An 18,767-nucleotide genomic window follows, 5' to 3' on the forward strand; every position below is an offset into this window, starting at 1 on the left:
GTTTTGTCTTTGTTGGGGCCACTTTACAGCACTTCATCAACTGCACCTGGTTTACTCCCATGCCAGGCCTACTACCAAAGGTTTGCCACTCGGGTATACTCCCCTGGCAAAACAGCATTTTACAAAACAGTACTTGCTTCAGTGGTAACCTTCAACTTAAAAATTCACAACAGCTTCATAACAGTCATTCATTTGCAGCATTACATTTTCTTTCTTTTTTCTTTCTTTGCTTTGGCAATGTGTGTTTATATCAGCTGGTGTTATGTTTCACAAAGTATAAATAAGCAGTCTCACAGCCCTTGGGCCTTCCATTACTCCCCTTTCATCTTTGGTAATATCAGGTAGGCTTAAATTGCTTAGGGTTTGGTCTCTCTTGGCTTGGATAATGGTTGTATGGATTAACTTTTAACAATGTAACCCCTTCGGGTTGTTGAACTCTCCATAAACTCACATGCTTAACTTTACAGTCATTTGGCTTTAAAATATGAGTTTCGCCGCCTTCCGATAGTTCGGTATTCAAAATAACTACTAACACCTTTTTCACTCGCACATGAATGAAACTGCCTGCCCTGAACAGACAAGCAGTCTAGGAGCGTTCCGGGGTCACTTCATTTGGGAGCTCACTGAGTAAATTGCCTGCTCCCAGTCCTCTCTGCGTTCGCATGTCTTCTGCTCCTCGCAACACGGCAAACACTCTTTTCCATGTCCACATTCGCCTGTGCCGCACTTTACTGGAGCTTCCTTTACTCCTGAGGATTTCTGATGCACGCCAGCCACCGGAGACAGCATCTCAAGAGGGAAAGCTTCCCTCTCTGCTGCTTTCTGTTGTGCAGCCTCTGCACAGCAGGTTCCCAACAGGCAAGCGTTCCTCATGCACGCTTCCTGCTGCATGACCTCTGCAATTGGGTCAACTGGAGGTATATACCCTCGGGACCAGCCACCTCCAGTGTTTCCCTCTCCTCCAGTCAAGACTTTGGCTGTATCGATGGTCTGTATGGCTCTTTCTGCTCACTCTGCCTAATGCCTGCACCTGAGTTTTTTTTTTTTAAGCCTCCCAGTCTCCCTCAGGATTGGGTCATTTACACCAATTAGCTGACCACTCCTGCAGTATTGTTCCTCTTCAGCCCTCTTCCTCGTCACGGTATTTAGGGAATTATGGGACAATTTTTCTTACTTATTGTTCATTCTGAAACCTAGTTCTGAACCTTATACTTCCCTTTAAAGAGTTATTGTAAGTATCAATCCTCATACTTAATTGAAAAGAGGAATAAAGTTTCTCATAGTTTAAACTGTTATTATTCACAGGCTTCCTTTTACTGTCTCTTTGGGAGTTGGGGGGTGGAGAGGGGCGGAAGAGGTGCAGATTTTCAACGTTTTAAGTCGCTCTAGTTTTAGAAGGGTTTATATTGTGTTAAATGCCGAAGGATTTCGGATTGGTTTTACCCACCTTAAGATGTTCGAGTGGCGGACTAGGCAGATTGCTATAACAAGCTGTTACATATGTTAGCATCTGAAAAATATGCTCCCTAGTGAAAGACGAATACTATGTCTCATCCCACAGAGTCCTCTCATTCCTCTGGGCCATTTCTCCTCCAAGGTGACCCCCCCGGAGAACACCACCCCCAAGGTCAGGATCAGGAAGCGGCTGCCTTTCCCTGTCCACACAGGAGATTTTAGGCAGTGGTTTTAGTGAGGAGTCCGTAGAATTCATCACACTGTCTCCAGAAATGTGGACTCCTATAAAGGTTGGTAATGCCAATGTTGAGGTTTGAGGTTTAGTCTGTGAAACACTAAACCCAATGTGAGGTGAAACCACCATTAACACTAAACATAACCTACAAATAAAAGCTCAACGTTGTTGAAAACTTAACCCCCCCCTCACAAATGACTAGAATTTTTGTTTACATTAAACGCACATCGATATATGTGTACAAGGCACACCAACAGCATACAATAGCTTGTAACATGCTACATTAGTATGGAAATAATATGCAACTTATATTAAATGACATACAAATATACAGCCAAAATTTGTAAAAGTCACTCCGCCTCATTTCAGGTCGGCCGGTCTGGTTAAAAAAGTGCCGGAATTCATGGATACTGGCACATTAGTGGACTGGCTGACTACGGATTTGCCAGTGGGGCACCTGCGTTACCTCCAGCTAAAAGCTGGCGGTAAGGCAGATGGCCTACCTGCAAAAAACGCCGTCCTTACCGGCAACAGTGTTGCCGGTAATGACGGCAAATCCCCTCATGGAATTTACACCGTCACTCCGGCACCCGCAATCCAGCGGCAATGCTGCTGGACCGGGTGCCGGAAACAGTAAAAATATTTGCCTGTGTCCTGGCACAACACAAAACAACTGACATGCAAAGTACAATGAAGCACACCTGTAAGCCAAGCCTGCAGTACTAATAACACATGAATACATTCACACATTAACAATACAAAAAAAGTTGAGTTAAGGTTTCAGCAATAGAGCTTTATGCTTTAAGTGTTTCATGATGGGTTAGACCTTACCTTTTGGCAGTCCTAACACTGATAGACTTCACATTGTTATAGATACAATAACATTTGTTTTAAATTTGTTTTCATGTAAAATATAGCCGCAGTGAAAGAGTTCAGCTTTCTCAGTGGTAGCAGTGACTAAATGGTCAAGGTTAACTGTTCGGAGGGAGAACAAGGTGGTTTGTTACACATTAACATGAAGTGAATATCTGTTTGGATGTTAACGAAATAATGTTTTTTTTTCTGTGCTGGTAAGAAAGATTTATGAGCAGGTTGTTTGATGTGTTTTTCAGAGCTTAAGGTTGTGACACTAGCAATGCGTTTCCTTCACAAGGCCATGTCTGAAGTCTAACTGGTCCAGCACATACCAAATATTGCTGGTAGTCACCCAGAGGCAATTGGAAAACTGTATTTGCTCAACATGTAGCTAGTCTCTTGTATCAGTGGGAGAAAGGGACCATCTACTGATTCCAGCTGTTATAGTACACGTAAGACCAGAGCTTTTCAGTGCTCGTGTAGCTTGTTCAAAGTTCTTGGATTACGTTTTAGTTTCTAATCAAAAGTTCTTGCGCTCTGTCTCATACCAATGCTGTAGTTTCTCAGGGAAAAGCTTTCTCTGGGAGCAGGTGTTTGTTGAGGTTTATAAACCGACTATGCCCACCCGATCAAGTGATGAAGTGTCTGTTGCATCTCTTCTATTAAATCTATCTTAGCAAGATGCAGGCCGACACATCTTCTTCAGTCATTTTCTCATTGTCCCCAATCGCAACTTACTTTGATCAAGTATGGTGTGTGAGGAGTCAGGAATGAAACTCTGACACAAGTTAGTCATGTTTTTGGTTAAAGACTTTTATTAAAATAAATGGGTTGGAAACGGCCTCTCTTACCCTGCTCTAAGAGGAATTTCCCTACCTAAACCAAAACTGAGGATCTGGTTGTCAGGATGTCAAAATCAAAACTGTCCTTGTGCCCAAAAGTCCTATTCTGACCCTCACACTATTAAACAAAACAAAAAGGTGAAAATGGAAATGTCTTTAACCTTTGCTGCTTTTTGAAAAAGTGTTTATAAAGAAAGAATAAGTAGCTCCAACTCAAATGTTCATCAAGGATAAAGAGTCCTGTTCCAGAGGGTAACCCTTCCCCCTGATTCCTCTTGACCACAAACAGTTTTTTATACAACAGTTCCTTGTGTTTTGTTGGGCCCACCGTTCCACTGTCACACACAAAGTTCTATGGTTCTATTCACTTCGAGTTCTGTGGCCAGGATATTCTTTCTGCTTGTCTGGCCAACACAGACCTAATATCCTTGCTTAGTACCTCTTGTTTCCACACATTTGCAAATTGCCCGGTATACTCTGCCGGGGCCCCTTGTATTTACACCCTTGTGGTAGCCTGGTATACTCTCCTACCATGACTTCTTATTTTCATCTACTTCCACAATTGCACATTCACTTGGTTGGATAATATATCCTCTTGTTAATTATTCATTTCTGTGTTTCCATGTATTTGCATTCCATGCATTCACATAATGGTAAGCGATTTGGTTTCAATTCACTTTCCCTTCTTACAATTCGCTTTTTCACTTTCTCTTGTTCTTCAGTCTGCTTTAATATTAATTGAATTTGGTGCTCCTGCCGATACGCCCCAGGGTCCCCACTATCCTTGGGTTGACTCATTGGCTCTTGTTCTCAGGCAATCGGTGAAGGTACTATTCTTGCTTTCCCTTTGTGACTGCTTCCTGTGCATTCTTCAGCACACCGGTTTCAGTTTGGGCTCTCGCTGGTAAGGGCCTGCTTTCTGCGGTCTGTGAACACCCAGGAGTTTTTGAGGAGTTTCTTCCTGTCTCCCGGCATCTCTGCAATGCGTCCCCCTTTTCGCAGCATTTCCCTTCTTGCTCTGCTCTGAGCCACGCTGCTCTTCCACACCTGTTCGGGACCTAGCAGAGAGGCAGACTGTTCTTTTGTCAACAGCAGCTGCCACCATAAACTTCAACGGGACTATGGCACTCTGCTGATGCCCAAGGGTTCCCCTTGTTTCCGAAGGGGGAAGACCGGTCTCCTTGGCTCTTCCAGTGCATCCCAGCTCCCCACAGGTAGTTATGGTGCAATGGTTCCCTCTTCCTTCTTCTGGCACAGCAGTTCAAGGCCATTATGTCTGAAACAGAGGATTCCTGCAGCCAGGTCTTCCAGGGAGGGTCTCCCTCACGCTTCCTGAGTCTTGCCTTACTTTTGGATTGGCTCTGGCCAATAGGATTTGGGGAAAGACTAGACCGCTGACGGCGTTTCTCATGGGAGCATGGGATCATCATTGCTCCTTCGCTCCTCTCCCATTACTGGGAAAGTGATCTTCATTGAGGTGACTCTTATTGTTCCTCGTCCCAGTACCTTTTAGGGGATTGGTAAGAGGAGTACAACTTCTGAGACTTTTAGGGGAGGGATTGTTCTTAGGGTCATAAGAAGGATGTTTTGGGTCCCTTGATTGGCGGAAATATTGCATTGCACTGGTGAGTCCATTTTACTCTCATTAGGATTGTCTCCCTCCACATGGTCCTCCCTCTGACAACCACCCTCAGGGTTGGGATCACGAAGCGGCTGCTCTTCCATGGCCAAATGCGGAGAGACCCTCCCAAGGAAGATGGTGGTGACATCACCAGATTCATCACAGGTGGCAGACTCACTAGTAAAATAGGGACCTGGCGGAGGGTCTGTAGGAACACTCTGCATATTAACATATTTCTTCCTGGGCTTTCCCGGGGATGTTAATTCTGGTAATAGTCCAGACGTCTATTACTCAACCAGCCACATCTGCCAGCTGCCTATCACCACACACTCGCATATGAACCAAGGATAGATATTGGACACTGCATTGGATTTTGCATGGGTGATTCTTGGTAGCGACACCCCTGGAGTACAGCAGCTTGTGCCCCTCAAAAGTTATACAAACATTGCCTCCAGCCAGCAGAGCCTTTGCTGTTTACTGTGTGAGGTTACTCACCCAGGGTCCCTTTGGAACACATTAATCTTAAAGGATTTGAGTTTCTCTGGGGCACTGCAGCCTTTCCTGGCGAGGGCTCAGATTAGAATTTCCAGTTTTTACTATCACCGTAAATGCTGTTTTGACGCCACTAGCAAACTACACTGAAAAAAAACACATCTGCCTTTAGTGAGTTGACAGAACTCCCATTCTATGTGGTGGGAAAGTGAGCCATCAGAGACTGGGCTTGTGCAGACGCTACCCAATGTGCCTTCCAGTGGGTGGTTTAGGAGGGCTCCAGCCAGCTCGCTATGCTCCCCTCGTCCCCCCCAAGTGGGAACCATTGTCCCTGTCCAACAAATAGTGTTTCCAAAAATGTGCAGTGTTCGTGAAACAACCAGGGAAACCAATTGCTGCTTACCCGATTGGGAGCTAGATAGCAAAGAGATGTGTGATGCAGTACCCAGAGTGCTTCAGAGTCCCCGGCAGCAGAGGGTGACAGCGGAAGGAGGAGACAGACGTGCTGAGTCATTCTCCCTTGATACAAGTGGAGGCTTCTGGATGCCAAGCCCAGGACTCTGGAGAGCTTCAAAGAGGATCCAAGAAACAAGAACTGGATACTTTGGAAGGAGTGAGTCACCAGGGTGCTTGAATAGCATTTTCCCCACCTTGAGTGAATTGGAAGGCCTAATAGCATTCACTAGTGACCCGACCCCACCCCCCCGACCCAGGGGGAACAAGAAGCAAGATCCGGCCCATGGCAGGATGGTATAATATCGGCTGGATGACTAGAACCTGGATTGGGGGAGATACCAAGGGGTGGGGGGAGGAATACTAATCTCTACACTTGTGAATCCTAAACTCCAGGAGGGACCTGTTGTGAATCGCGAAGACCACCAAGGTCCAGCAGGTACTCGTCATGAATCCTGATAGGTGAGGTCTGGGCCAAAGGCTTGTTGTGAATCCTGTGAAACCACAAAGGCTGAGAAAATCCTGGAGCTAAAAGGCTAAAACCCTGGGAGAGGACTTGTGCACAGTGAAAGCAGACAGGCAGGGGATAGGCCAGACTGTGAGTAACTAATGCAAGAGCCTTCCCAGAAGATTTCTTGTGTTTTTGTTCCATAATATTGTGACCTTTGCTTTGGGTTTAATTTGGTATATTTGCTTTATTACCCTAGAGCTAAGGACTTAAAGATAGGGTGTTGCCACCTTTTGTTGGATTTTCTTTTTAGACTTCATGTCTCAGGACCAGGCAAGAACTGGGCAGCCTAGGTTAAAGAACTTGGTTTAATGCAAAATCACTGATGGTGTTCAACACTAAGGACATTGCACTACTTTAGTCCATCCGTACAGTGTTTGGCTTCAGAAAACCTTTATTAGCTGAAGCTCCAACTCGTTTGCCAAAATGATGCACTAAATATCTTTTTTTGCCATCTGACTTAAGTTTTAGTTGTCTTGTTGCTCGGCTATACCACAGGCCTTAAATGTCATAGGGTCTCATTCCGACTTTGGCGGTAAGGGTTAACGGTCACCGGTAATGATGCCGGTGCCGGAAAAACCTTACCACCCAATTCCGAGGTCCCTTAGCGGGAACCGCAAAGGACGTGTGGTCTGACCACACGTCCTCTGTGGTTCCCGTTAAGGGACCTTGGCGCTAATAACGGTACCGCAATTTGCGGTACCGTTATTAGCGCCTTCCCCATTCCCATTGTGCCCTATGGGGTCTCAAATGGGAATGGGGAATGGTCTACAGAATGGGGACTCACCGGGTCCTCCAGGGTCGGAAAGACCTGTTAAGTCCCCATTCTGCCAGACCGGACCCAGACCCGGTTTGGGAGGCAGCCATGGTGCTAAAAGCACCATGGCTACTGCCCAACTCGGAATGACCCCCATAGAGTGCAAACTCTTGCTGGAAAAGCTGCTGACCAACTTGCGCAACAAAATCCCTCTGCCACAGAGGTTGTGTAAGAATGGTTTCTGCAGCCCACACTCAGAAAGGGTTGTATGATAGTTTCTTCTTCTTTGCTAGCACTTGCTGCGCTTGATCATTTCTCCCCACCTTGCCCCTTTCCAGCTGCCTCATTAGCTCTGGAAGAGTCACACAACCCGGATGTCTGGACTGTGTTTGGACTCTATTTCAGTGTGGTTCACCATTTTTTCACACACACGTTTGATAAGTTGCTTCGGTAGCCCACACTCAGAAAAGGCTCAGTGATCCTTTTTTTGCTTTGATTTTCTAGCACAGGCCTAACTTGACTCTTCCTTCCAACTTGAACCCCACTCCTACCCTTCTCTTCCTTCCCATCGTACCCTCACCAGCTGACGGATTGGGGGTGGAATTGTTGCGTGACCCCAAAACCAGGATTTACCCGCTCTCCCAGGACAACCCAGGAAGCAGGTGAAGGGCAGATGCGAAGGATGCCTCCTATTTTCCTGTTTGTCTTGTGCTCTAGCCCTGCAACAACTACTGCTATGATCCGTACATAGATTACCTCTTTGCCCCAAGATTGTGCTACCCCAAGTATTAACTACCTTCTATTTGGTGTCTTATTTTGTCTCACATCTAGCCCTCCCTAAAATGGCACAGTTTTCTGTGCTCTCTGATGCCTCCCGTTGACGTATCCCAACAAAAGCATGTTGTATTTGCTCTATATTCCGATCTATTTTTTATGTCCTTTCTACTTTTTTCTATATTGCGCATAAAAGTGCTTGTGACATCTGTATACACTTTTGAAAGTGCTTTGCATTTTTCTATACTGTGCCCTATCGTGTCGCTCATGCGTCCCCCATGTAAGTATCCCTACAATGTAGCGTTAAAATGACTCCACATTGTATTTTATTGCCTTTTCATACCCGGGTGTACCTTTTGAAAATGCATTGCCCTATAATGTTCACTTTTGGTGGCAGGATGCCTTGCACTGTTTTGCATTGAGAGTGAGCGCTGCGTTGTTTCTATGTTAAATTTGCGTCTGGTCATCCCAAAAAAAGCGCTTTGTGTTGCTGTGTACTGTTGTTTCACATCTAGTTACCCCTAAAAAAAAACATTAACAACCCTATTATCAACCACCATGCCACATGCAGTTGGTCAGAAGGAGACAGGCTAGGGTTTTCCATTTCAAAAGATGTTTATTATAAATTGTAAGAACATTCCTGACTTTCCTGGGTTTCCCTACCTAACACAAATAAACTAGGGTGCTAGTCCAAAGTCCAAAGTAAAAATCTGTCCTCTGTCCAAAGCTAAACTGCACTGACCCTAAATAACTAAAGACCAAAGAATAACTCCCTTCTCCCTGGATTGCTTTCAAGCAAATAGTTTCAGTACAGTGTCTTCAAATAGCTCTTTGCTATTTCTTGCACTAGTTCATTCAGTTTGCTTGGGGGACTTCTCCATGTCCCTTTGTCTTTTTGGTTCCTCAACTTCCTCTCTCTAGTTTCTCTGGCACCTGAATGTTATTTTTCTATATTCCTCTCAACAATAGTTGACAGTTCCTTTCTTATTGACACCAGTTTCCCCAGTTGTACACCACCTCTCATCGCTTATTCCGATCTGCTTTGTTCTTGTCTCCTCACTGGGATCTGTGTGATGGTACCCAGTGACCAGTCTCTGTACTTTTATGATTCTTCCAATCACTGGGACGAGTTTGCAGAGTCCCTGAATGTTTCTCACTGTTCTGAAGATTTAACCATTCACTGGGATGAGTCGGCTGCACAATAACGATTCTGTTTCTGGTTCACTGACTTTCTCCCTGGGATAAGTAAATTTGGTCCCAGAAATAACTCGGTATTTTGTACACTTGTTCTCGTACCGCTCTCAGCTGCCTTCAGTCTCTCAGGCTTCACGTTCTTATTTTTGATGGGAAGTGTCTGGTAGGGATTTCTTTCCCTGATCCGGCCACCATTCCCTCTCTATGCGTCCCTCCAGGGACTAAGCTTTCCTTCACGGACTCTCTCTAGTCCGCCAAAGCTCAGGTTTCCTTGTATGCCCCTCCCATGACTAGAGGTAACCTTACAGGCTCTCAGCAGCATCTTGACTCTGGTTCTATTGCCTGTCTCTACTGGGACTTAATTCAACCATGCTAGTTCCAGTTACCCTACCTCTCCAGCATGGAAAATGATGTCTCAGCTTCCCATGTTTCTCCTCCGTCTTTGGAAAAAGCCTTCTCTTCGGTCTCTCAGCTTCCTTCTGACAGCTGCTTCGTAACTCCTGGACTTCTCTCATTCTACCACTCTCTCCTCCCATTTTTATGACGAGGCTCTGGGACTTCCCTGCTAGATCCTAGGAGTCCTTCCTTTGTTTTTGACTGATATTCATTATAACTCCATTGGCTCTTTTCGTCTCAGTGTCTGTTTGAGGTGTACTCATTATAACGACACTGGTTTCCTTCATCCCAGTGTCAGACAGGTATTGGTCAATACCTAAGGTTTCACAATAAACAAAGGTATTCTTTCTGTTTTCCTCCAACGGAACTGCCATCATTGGTCTGCTGAGGGTAAGGGAAAGTGAGTTCCTCCTCGTAACAGCAGTCCTTGTTCCCCTGGGGGAAGTCTCTCCTGGTGAGGTCCTACTTGCCTCTAAGGCTCCACCTACACCCTAAGTAGAAGTGGCTGAATCCTGTGATTCATCACACACATCAAAACAGTTGGCTAAAAATCTCTCAAATTCACTTGCAGACCTCACCCAAAGGCCTTAAACACACTAAAAGGTCAAACATTTGAGACCTCCATACTGGAAACGGAACCCCTGTGGTGAATGCACTGTGGCATATCTGCTAATGTCATCCCTGTTCCCCTAGGGGAGCCCCTTCTCATGTGGCCAGGATGGTGAAATGGGGGAAGGATCACATGGGGAGGGATCCCCCATATGGGATTAGATCTCATCTGACTGTCAGGAGAGAACACAGTATCTTCCCTACCCTCATCACCCTAACCCCCACACTACTGCTCCCCAATCCTCTATTTTCTGTTATAAAATGGAGAGGGGGGGCCTTCTTCTAACTACTAAGACTGGGAGGAGCCCTGTTCCATCCGAGGCAAATAGTTGTACTGTGACGAGAAAGAGGCCCCGGTTAATGAAGAGCATGTGTAAGAACCAAAGTGATTAGTCTAGTCTTTTTCCTCACCCGATCGTTCGGGCACTATTCAAAATGAACGTGGGAAAACCGAATGGGAGACTCGTTCTCTGTGCTGACTGGGAGTGCGGTAGCTGGTGCGCACACCAACAGGAGACGAGCAGGTGAGAAGGCAACTTGATCCCGGAGAGAGGGTTGGGGACACTGAGGCACTATCTAGGAAACCACAGGAGGCCCTGCACAGTGAAAGACTAATCTGAGACCCATATTAAAAGAAGAGCAGACATTTTATAACTACCAGCCCCTGTCACAGGTGGAAGCAGGGTTTGCCAAATTTATAAAGAAAAGAGAAAACCAATGCGAGATACGTGTCTGGGACCCGGGAGGAAGGAACTTTGAGAGGTCTTGCAAGTTAGTGAACCTGGCATACTCCTTAAGGTTAAAAAGGAGTTAGAGTTGTCATCTTTGTTTGAGCTCTGCATCCACAAGGATCTTCATAGTCCCAGTACTTGGTAACATGGGAAACCAAGTCTGATAAAGAGACTGAACATTTTAGACTGCGTGAGCCTGACAGGGGCCAGAGGAAGACTCATACCTCTTGATCTTGTGAACATTGTAACCGGGGGAAGGAAGTCAACCCCTCTCACCCCATATTTTTTTTTTTAGAAGTAATTGGAAAGCCAAGACAAGAGAGGCTACGTATTGGCAGTGTGAACATTGTAACCAGGGGAAGGGAGCCAATCCCCCTGGTATTGTTTGAGAGATAATTGGAAAGCTCAGAGGCGCGAGGCAACCTTTTGGCCTTTCTGTATCTTTAACACTCTGAATATCCTTGCCCCTTTCATGAGGATCCGCTTGAAGCCCAAATCCAAGTCCAACTCTTGGTATGATTCCCACTTTGCCGCCCCTAAAAAGAAAGTGTAGAGCACCGGAAAGGAAGTGAAGGGCATCACAGGGCACCCCCTGACAAACTGGCCTGCCGCCTGTTCCAAAGGCAGTGCAGACTCTGTCCTCTCTAAGAAGAGAGCCCACATCCAAGCCTGCGTCTCTGCGGCATTAACAACTCGGCCCTTTTCAAAATCTGCAAGGAGCTGGCCAATCCTGCTGCAGTCTCTACCTATACTATCTGGGCCTCACAGGCCCTCTGCACAGCCTTGGCCTCTCATTTCACTACTAAAACTCAGGACATCCTGTCCACCCCTGTTCTTCTACCTCCTCTTCCACTTCCGGCCCGTCTGAGGCCATATCTCCTCCTCCTTTCTCCTCCTTTCCCCTGTTCACCCCTGCCGCTGTTTCTAGACAAGTCTGATCTATGAAATTCTCGTCAAAGCAGGTTCTCCCTGCTCATCCAGAACCATCATGGACCACATTGACACCCTTGCTCCAGCCTTAGCCGATTTCTGCAATCAGTCCTTTGCCACTTGAACTCCCCCTGCCCCCCCCCACAACCCCTTCCCACTTAAGCACTCTCTTGTGCACCCCCTTCTAAAGAAACCCTCGGCCGAGCCTTGCTCTCGGGCTATCTATCGACCAATCTCCATCATTCCTTTCCTGGGCAAACCCTTGGAAAAGCTGCCCACCTCTCAGCTTAATCTACATACTGAATCTGTTAGTTGCCTCTGTGAACACCAGTCTGGCTTCAGAGCTGCCAGAAGCACAGACACTACTCTCCTGAACACCCATGAAGACTTGCTCTCCAATCTTGACTCTAATCTCCCTTCTGTCCTCATTCTCCTCGATCTATCCTCTGCCTTTGACACGGTCAACCATGCCATCCTGCTCAATTGCCTCTGCAACAACATTGGTATTACTGCTCAGGCCCTGGCTTGGTTGGCCCCCTTTCTCACTGACCGACCCTCTTCGGTCCAACTGAGGTCTTAACTCTCTTTTATCTCTCTCTCTCTACTTGTGTTGTTCCCCAGGGGTCTAACCTCTCTTCCTGGCTATAACCACTACCTGGCACCTGTTTCCCACTGCATCGCTACTTTCTGCTCCAATTTTCAATGTTATGCGGCTCCCCTCAGCCACCTCTGCTCCTTCTATCATGCCAGACTGTCTGGGCACAATTCAGGAATGGTGTACCGCCAATGATCTCTGTCTTAATGCCAGTAAGACTGAGATCCTCCTCATTGGGACGCCCGCTCCCTCCTTTCCTCTCTCTGGCCACCCACTTTGTGCCCTCTTCCTGCTCCTTCCTGTGAGGCCAAGAACCTTGGTGTCATCTTTGACTCCACCCTCTTCTTCTCTCCTCACATCTTTGAAGTTTCTAAGAAGTCAAACTATCAGCTGCACCTCCTCAGAGGTATTCTTCATTTTCTCACTTTCCCCCAGAAGCTCACGGTCTCCAGAGCTCTGGTCCTCTCTAGGCTGGACTATTGCAACAGCCTCTTTCTAAATCTTCCTGCCTCTACTCTTCGACCTTTACAACTTATCCAGAACCGGACTGCGAGACTTGTCCTTGGCCTCAAGCCCAGGGATCATATCTCTCCAGCTTTGAAATCTCTTTACTGGCTCCCTGTGGCTGCAAGGATCAAGGTTCAAGACCCTCTGCATCGTCCACATGGCTTTCTGGGGCCTGGGACTGCTCTACCTCCAGCTTTCTCTTCCAAAACGTCTTCCTTCTCAAGCTCTCCGCTGATCCACCTCCAACTCTCTGAGGGTCAGCCGCTTCTTCAAGCAGAGAGTTTGGTGCAGATCTATCTCTTCGGCTGGGGCCTTCCTCTGGAACAGCCTCCCTGCCTCTCTCAAACTTGAGCAGAACCACCTCTGTTTCCGGAAACGACTCAAGACCTTTCTTTTCGCTTCCGCTTTTGCTCTTACTCTCCCCTTCTGATGCACCTGACTGCTCTGCACACTGGTCACCTGGTCACCCTCTGAACTCTGGCCCAGACTCCTGCATGTCCAGTTGCTCTCACACTGCCTCTGGGCTCCCCAGCACCTAATGGTTTGTATCTACAACCCAACAGTCCCTTCTCTCTGCACTTATGAGCCACTCACTCGCTGGCTGCACTTGTGATTTAACTGCACTTACCCCTTCCCCTACCCCTGGCACTTCTCCCCTGCCCTCTTCCCCACATTTGCGCAATCTGATTGACACAAGGCCTAGCAAGAACGTTAGATTGTCCTTCCTTTGTTTGCTCCACCATGTCTTGTCGCGCCTAGAAACACTTTTGTACAGGCACGTTATAAATGTCATATAATTGGGGTAAAGGAGTCATTCTCTCTGCTGTTCGGAAGCATGGAGAGAACAGGCGAGGAAGGAATCCTTGTGGCTTTGTGAAAACCTGAGAAAGGTCAGGGGCAGGGAGACATCCCCCCTGGCATTGAGAACTTTATAGTGCACCTTTTTTTTGAGAGTCTGATAGAGACCAGGGGAAGGGAATCATTCCCTCTGGTGTTGCTTGAAAAACTTTGTTGGAACTTTTAAACTTTGCTTTAGTTTCATTTAGTACTTTTGATCTGGCGACATTGAGTGAATTGGAACTGTTTTAACTTGGAAAAGAACTGAAACCTGGAGAAGGGAGCTATTCTCTCAGGAAAAGTTCTCCTATACAACTGTACATTGTCCACAGGAAGGGAGTCATCCCTCCTGGACCTAGAAGCACCCTTCCCCCTTACAAGTGTGAGGGTTGAAATGGGTGTTTTGACTCAGGATGGTGGCTACTTTGATTTTGACGGACATCCTTACTGGGTCCTTAGAATTCCCTCTTAGTTATAGGCCCAGATGGGGGTTTTCATTGATTTTCTTTGAAATGAAAGTTTCTATCAACCACAATGCCATCACTGTGTCAGCATCCTGCTTCCGCACCCTTACAGCATCAAAACCCTCCTAGAAAGCACACCCCACAGATGGCAGTGCCTCCTGGTTCCACACGCACCAACAGCTAAGAACAACACTGGTTCTATAAATATTTGCCATAATTATTTTGCTGACCTACATTTTCACCAAATTGTGGCACTTTTTTACTGAAATGCAACCCCCCCATCCCCACCGTACCTCCACTTACTACCATTTTTAGAATCCCTGCGTTGGGCTCTGTACCTGTTTCTTCGCTCCCTCCACACTGCCCAGCCAGCCTGTCCACCACCCCTGATTGGCGTACGCACCCTCCTAGGACCATTCTCTCAGGGCAGCCAAGGCAAAGGGCAGCTTCTGAAGAAGCAGCTCCAGTCAGTGTTTGCCCGTGTTCGCCTGTGAAGCCTGCAGCCGTCAACCAGCAGCGACAGACAAGGTAAGCGTTGTGTAAGTTGGGGGTACAGCCATCACTGTATCCCATTATCTACCCCACCTCTCTCATTACCTCATTACCTAGTATCCTACTTCTCCAGTATTCAGCCTATTTATGTTTGTCAGCTATAGTCAGCATTTAACCTACTTGTATAAGGCAGCCCTTTGAATCTATCTGTCGGAAGACCATATTCGGCATTAAGCCAATTGTGTTAATTGGTCACAGTTTGCATTTCGGCCAGCTTTAGGCGGGTATAATTGTGAATTTTGGAGATTAGCATGCATCACTTTCAGATAGAATTGTGGAGATTAGCATGTGTCACATGTAGATAGAATTGAGGAAATTAGCATGCATCACATGTAGATAGTGATGCCACTTGCCAACCCTACAAAAAAAACTCAGCCCTCTGCAACCCACCTCTCAAACACTGAACCAAACACAACCATCTCTACAGCACAACAAACCGCACACAATTCACTACACTGCAACAACAAAACAAACCACACATTGCCTCGCAGAACAGCATATGACTACTATCAACCGGAAAGCACAACTAAGCTCAGTGAACGGCGTAAACCGAACTGAAACTGCCAGCAGCCCATCACAACTCTCTTGCTATTTTCTCCTGCTCAGCACTAACCTCCACCACCCCCCCCTCACACTGTTGCCTTACAGATCCGCCAGCGGACCACGCAGTGTGTGCGGTATTAAAATAACATTAACATAACGTATGCCTTAATATGCGTTTTGCGGCAGACAAAAGAGGGCTAGACCACAACGCCATGTCTTTTCCCTAGTCTCCCCTAAATCACACTTTCCTTTTCAGATCCACAACAGCTCCTGTAGAACGAGCACGTGGCCGTGGTGTGTGGTTTAAATCGCAAATATATAACTATCCCTATGCTACAAAACATAATGGTGGACAGTTTGAGGCTATAGCCCCATCACACTGAGATATAACTTAATACTGGAAGGTGAAAAGAAATGCCTGCAATGACATAAGGTGAAAAGGGTTATGCCTCCGACACCTTACAAATGAAGGGAGGTAGGCATTTATACGCTATTTTAAAGAATGTTCGCTCTGTTCAGAGTCGCCGAGGTTCACTAATTGAGTTTAATGAAGATCCCCCACAATAACGAACTAGGATTCCAAGTAACTTTTCAGTGGTCACTCGTTCATTACAATAATTATACATATAGGCAATATTCCTTCAAATATGTGAACCTTGTCAGAGTTGTATTGTAGTACTTTCCATTGACTTTTGTAACAGCCAGCATGCAATGCGGTCTTTGCTGCATTTCAGCAAACCACCTCCAACATATTTATTTCATTTTTTCCCCATCTCTAATAGGCCTAAAGGCACATTAACTGCACCTCTCCACTCTCGCCACATTGTGGCACTGATACAAAACACAGTTCACATATGTTATGCATAATCTTTTATCCATACTAAATCTATCAGATTATCTACTGTTGACATTAGGCACTCTATGCCATCCCCAAGATGGTGCCAGGTGCATAGTGACGTACAGTGCTGCGCTTGGGCTTGCATATTTTTACATGCTTTGTGAATGCGGCATTGGCTTTGGCTAGGTTTCAAAACTCTTATTTGAAAAAGGGATCAGCCATGGGAGCTGAATTCGAACCTCCCAGTGTTGCCTTTTTAAATATAGTTTATTGGTAACTGTCATTATGAAAAATGCCACATAAAGGCCTGCTTCTAAAACAAAGTAAGAAAAATATGATCAGTTATTTTACATTTTCTCCAAAGGACACTCTCCTTTTTACTTGTAATTACTCTACTGTGGCTCTACAATGGCATACAGTTACGTCTCTGCTTGATTGAAATATCTGCTACTGTTTGTGGACCAAATGTTGGGGAGTGGAGGAAATATAACCACTGTGACTTGTAGAAGGCTTGTCTCCAGATGTTTAATTCGGCATTACATACTTTATATGAAGTGGGCAGATTATGTTATGAAAGGTTTTGGTCAGGTTTAATAATTTCAGAGCATTGTTGTGGTAATATTGTAGCTAGTTGATGGAATGGAGGGACTACAAGTCCCTCAATGCATTTGGCAGAGCACTGAAAGCCAAGACTTGTGTGGTGAGTTTAGCAGCGGCTAACTACACCAGATACCGTGCAAAATATTTGTACCATGGTGAAATGCTGTTTCCAGCTGATTGCTTCCCAATAAGATTAAATAAAGGTGGCCAAACTAAGGAAATGTATCTGAATTTGCATTAATGTTGCCCCTCTACAGTAAGCATAAGATCAGCATTGGTTTTGTAGGAATGATCAATCTGGGAAAATGTTTACTTTAATTTGATAGTGACGTTTTCGGTAATCGAACAGTTCCCCTCTGCCAACATGGCAGTGCAAAAATATGTGCCACAGGTTTTCAGTACCTTCCTGCCAAGTAGATTTTTTTGACACAGCAGGCAGAACCACAAAATTGCCCAAAGAAAAAAGGCATAAGTAAAAATAAAAATGCATACTGTAAATGGAATAGTGTTTCTGCATGGAAATAAAAATGCTGGCGCAAATTGAACCCACAGCCAACGTTCTTCCTCAGAATTGAGCTTGATATGTGAAGGGACTTTCATGACTGCCTTGTATTGGTGATAGAGGCCTGTAGAGGTGTTGAAGAAGGAAGCGGACACAATCCCTATCTCTAAGAGGGGTTTCCCTGCCTCAAACTAAAGAATCTGCCGGAATGTCCGTCCAAAGGAAAATCCACTGTCCTGTCTCACAACCTACTTCTATCCCTTACACTACAACTAAAAACTAATATCATCCAACAGAAAGTTCTTTCTCCAGAAGAATGACTCCCTTCTTCTGGTATATGGTTGGCATCCCACAATGTTCTCTTGCAAAAAAGGTACCGGGGGAATGACTCCCTTCCCCATGTAACAGAAAGTTCTCTCCCCAGGAGAATGACTCCCTTCTCCTGGTATACGGATGGTGGTCCCAAAATGTCCCCTTGAAAAGAAATGCCCGGGGGAGGGGCTCCATTCCCCTGGCTGGTTGTTCCAGCACTTTGTGTAAACTACTTTCTGAACCAGGAGAATGGCTCCCTTCTCCTGGTACTGATGAGCACTCTTCAAGGCCAGGGGAAATTACTCCCTTTCCCTGCTGTCTCTTCAGCATACTTGAAAGGATTCAGTGTTCTCAACAGGAGAATGACTCCCTTCTCCTGGTGTTGGAGAGTTCTTTTCCACTTGGATTTTACCTTTGCACTCGTTCACTGGAACAGCAAACTCCCAAGTCCTACTTATACCTTGGGTCCCAGACCATTCACTGGTGGTCATTGGACTTCGCCCCCTGCGACTGGTACAAGGAAGATTTCCTTAGATGCACTCTTCCCTTCTGTTGGGGTCCCAGACCCTTAAGGCACCTCTTATAGGCCTCACACGTGCCCAGGCATGATGCAAAGACCTCTGCGCCCCCTACCCCCATGTCGTTGCTGGTTCTACCATGGTTCCTGTTGCCTTCTGGGACTTGCTTGCACAGCACCAGTCTTTCCAGGGACTGGTATCGGTCTCCTTTCCGCTTCCTGCAGCAGTCTGCTTTGTCGCTGCTTCTGCGGCGGCTCCACGTGTTGTGGCTACCTCCAGTATAGGCATGGTTCAGGGACCCCATGGTCCACCTCCTCCTGCGGGTCGTGCCACTGCCTAGTCTGCTTCCCACTGGCTTGGTCTTGCCGATGCAGGACCCGTCACGGATTCCCTAAACCATTCGTCAGCGTCCTCTGCAGAGCCCTCTATTTGGGTCAAGTGCGGACTTCAAAACTCCTGGGTTCTCTGACACAGCAGGAAGGCGAAGACGCGTAGTCCTTCACTTTCTATTTTATGGGGTTAACGCCACCCCAGCGTAACGTCAACACTTGTTGTCAATGGCTTCTTGATATTCCTCTTGCCTCCTGTGAGCCACCTCATCTCACTACCAGGGCAGTCGGTACACCTCATGTTTTCCGTGCTCTTCT

At 46.3% G+C, this 18,767-nt stretch overlaps 1 protein-coding gene across 2 annotated transcripts in view; it reads left to right on the top strand.

Annotated features, from left to right (window-relative positions):
• TRUB2 (TruB pseudouridine synthase family member 2) overlaps positions 1–18,767 on the top strand; it is a 273,827-nt gene that overhangs the window by 144,428 nt on the left and 110,632 nt on the right. The window lies entirely within an intron of this gene.

Source organism: Ambystoma mexicanum, chromosome 8, assembly GCF_040938575.1.
Source record: "Ambystoma mexicanum isolate Mex_15411 chromosome 8, UKY_AmexF1_1, whole genome shotgun sequence".
Classification (NCBI taxonomy): domain Eukaryota; kingdom Metazoa; phylum Chordata; class Amphibia; order Caudata; family Ambystomatidae; genus Ambystoma; species Ambystoma mexicanum.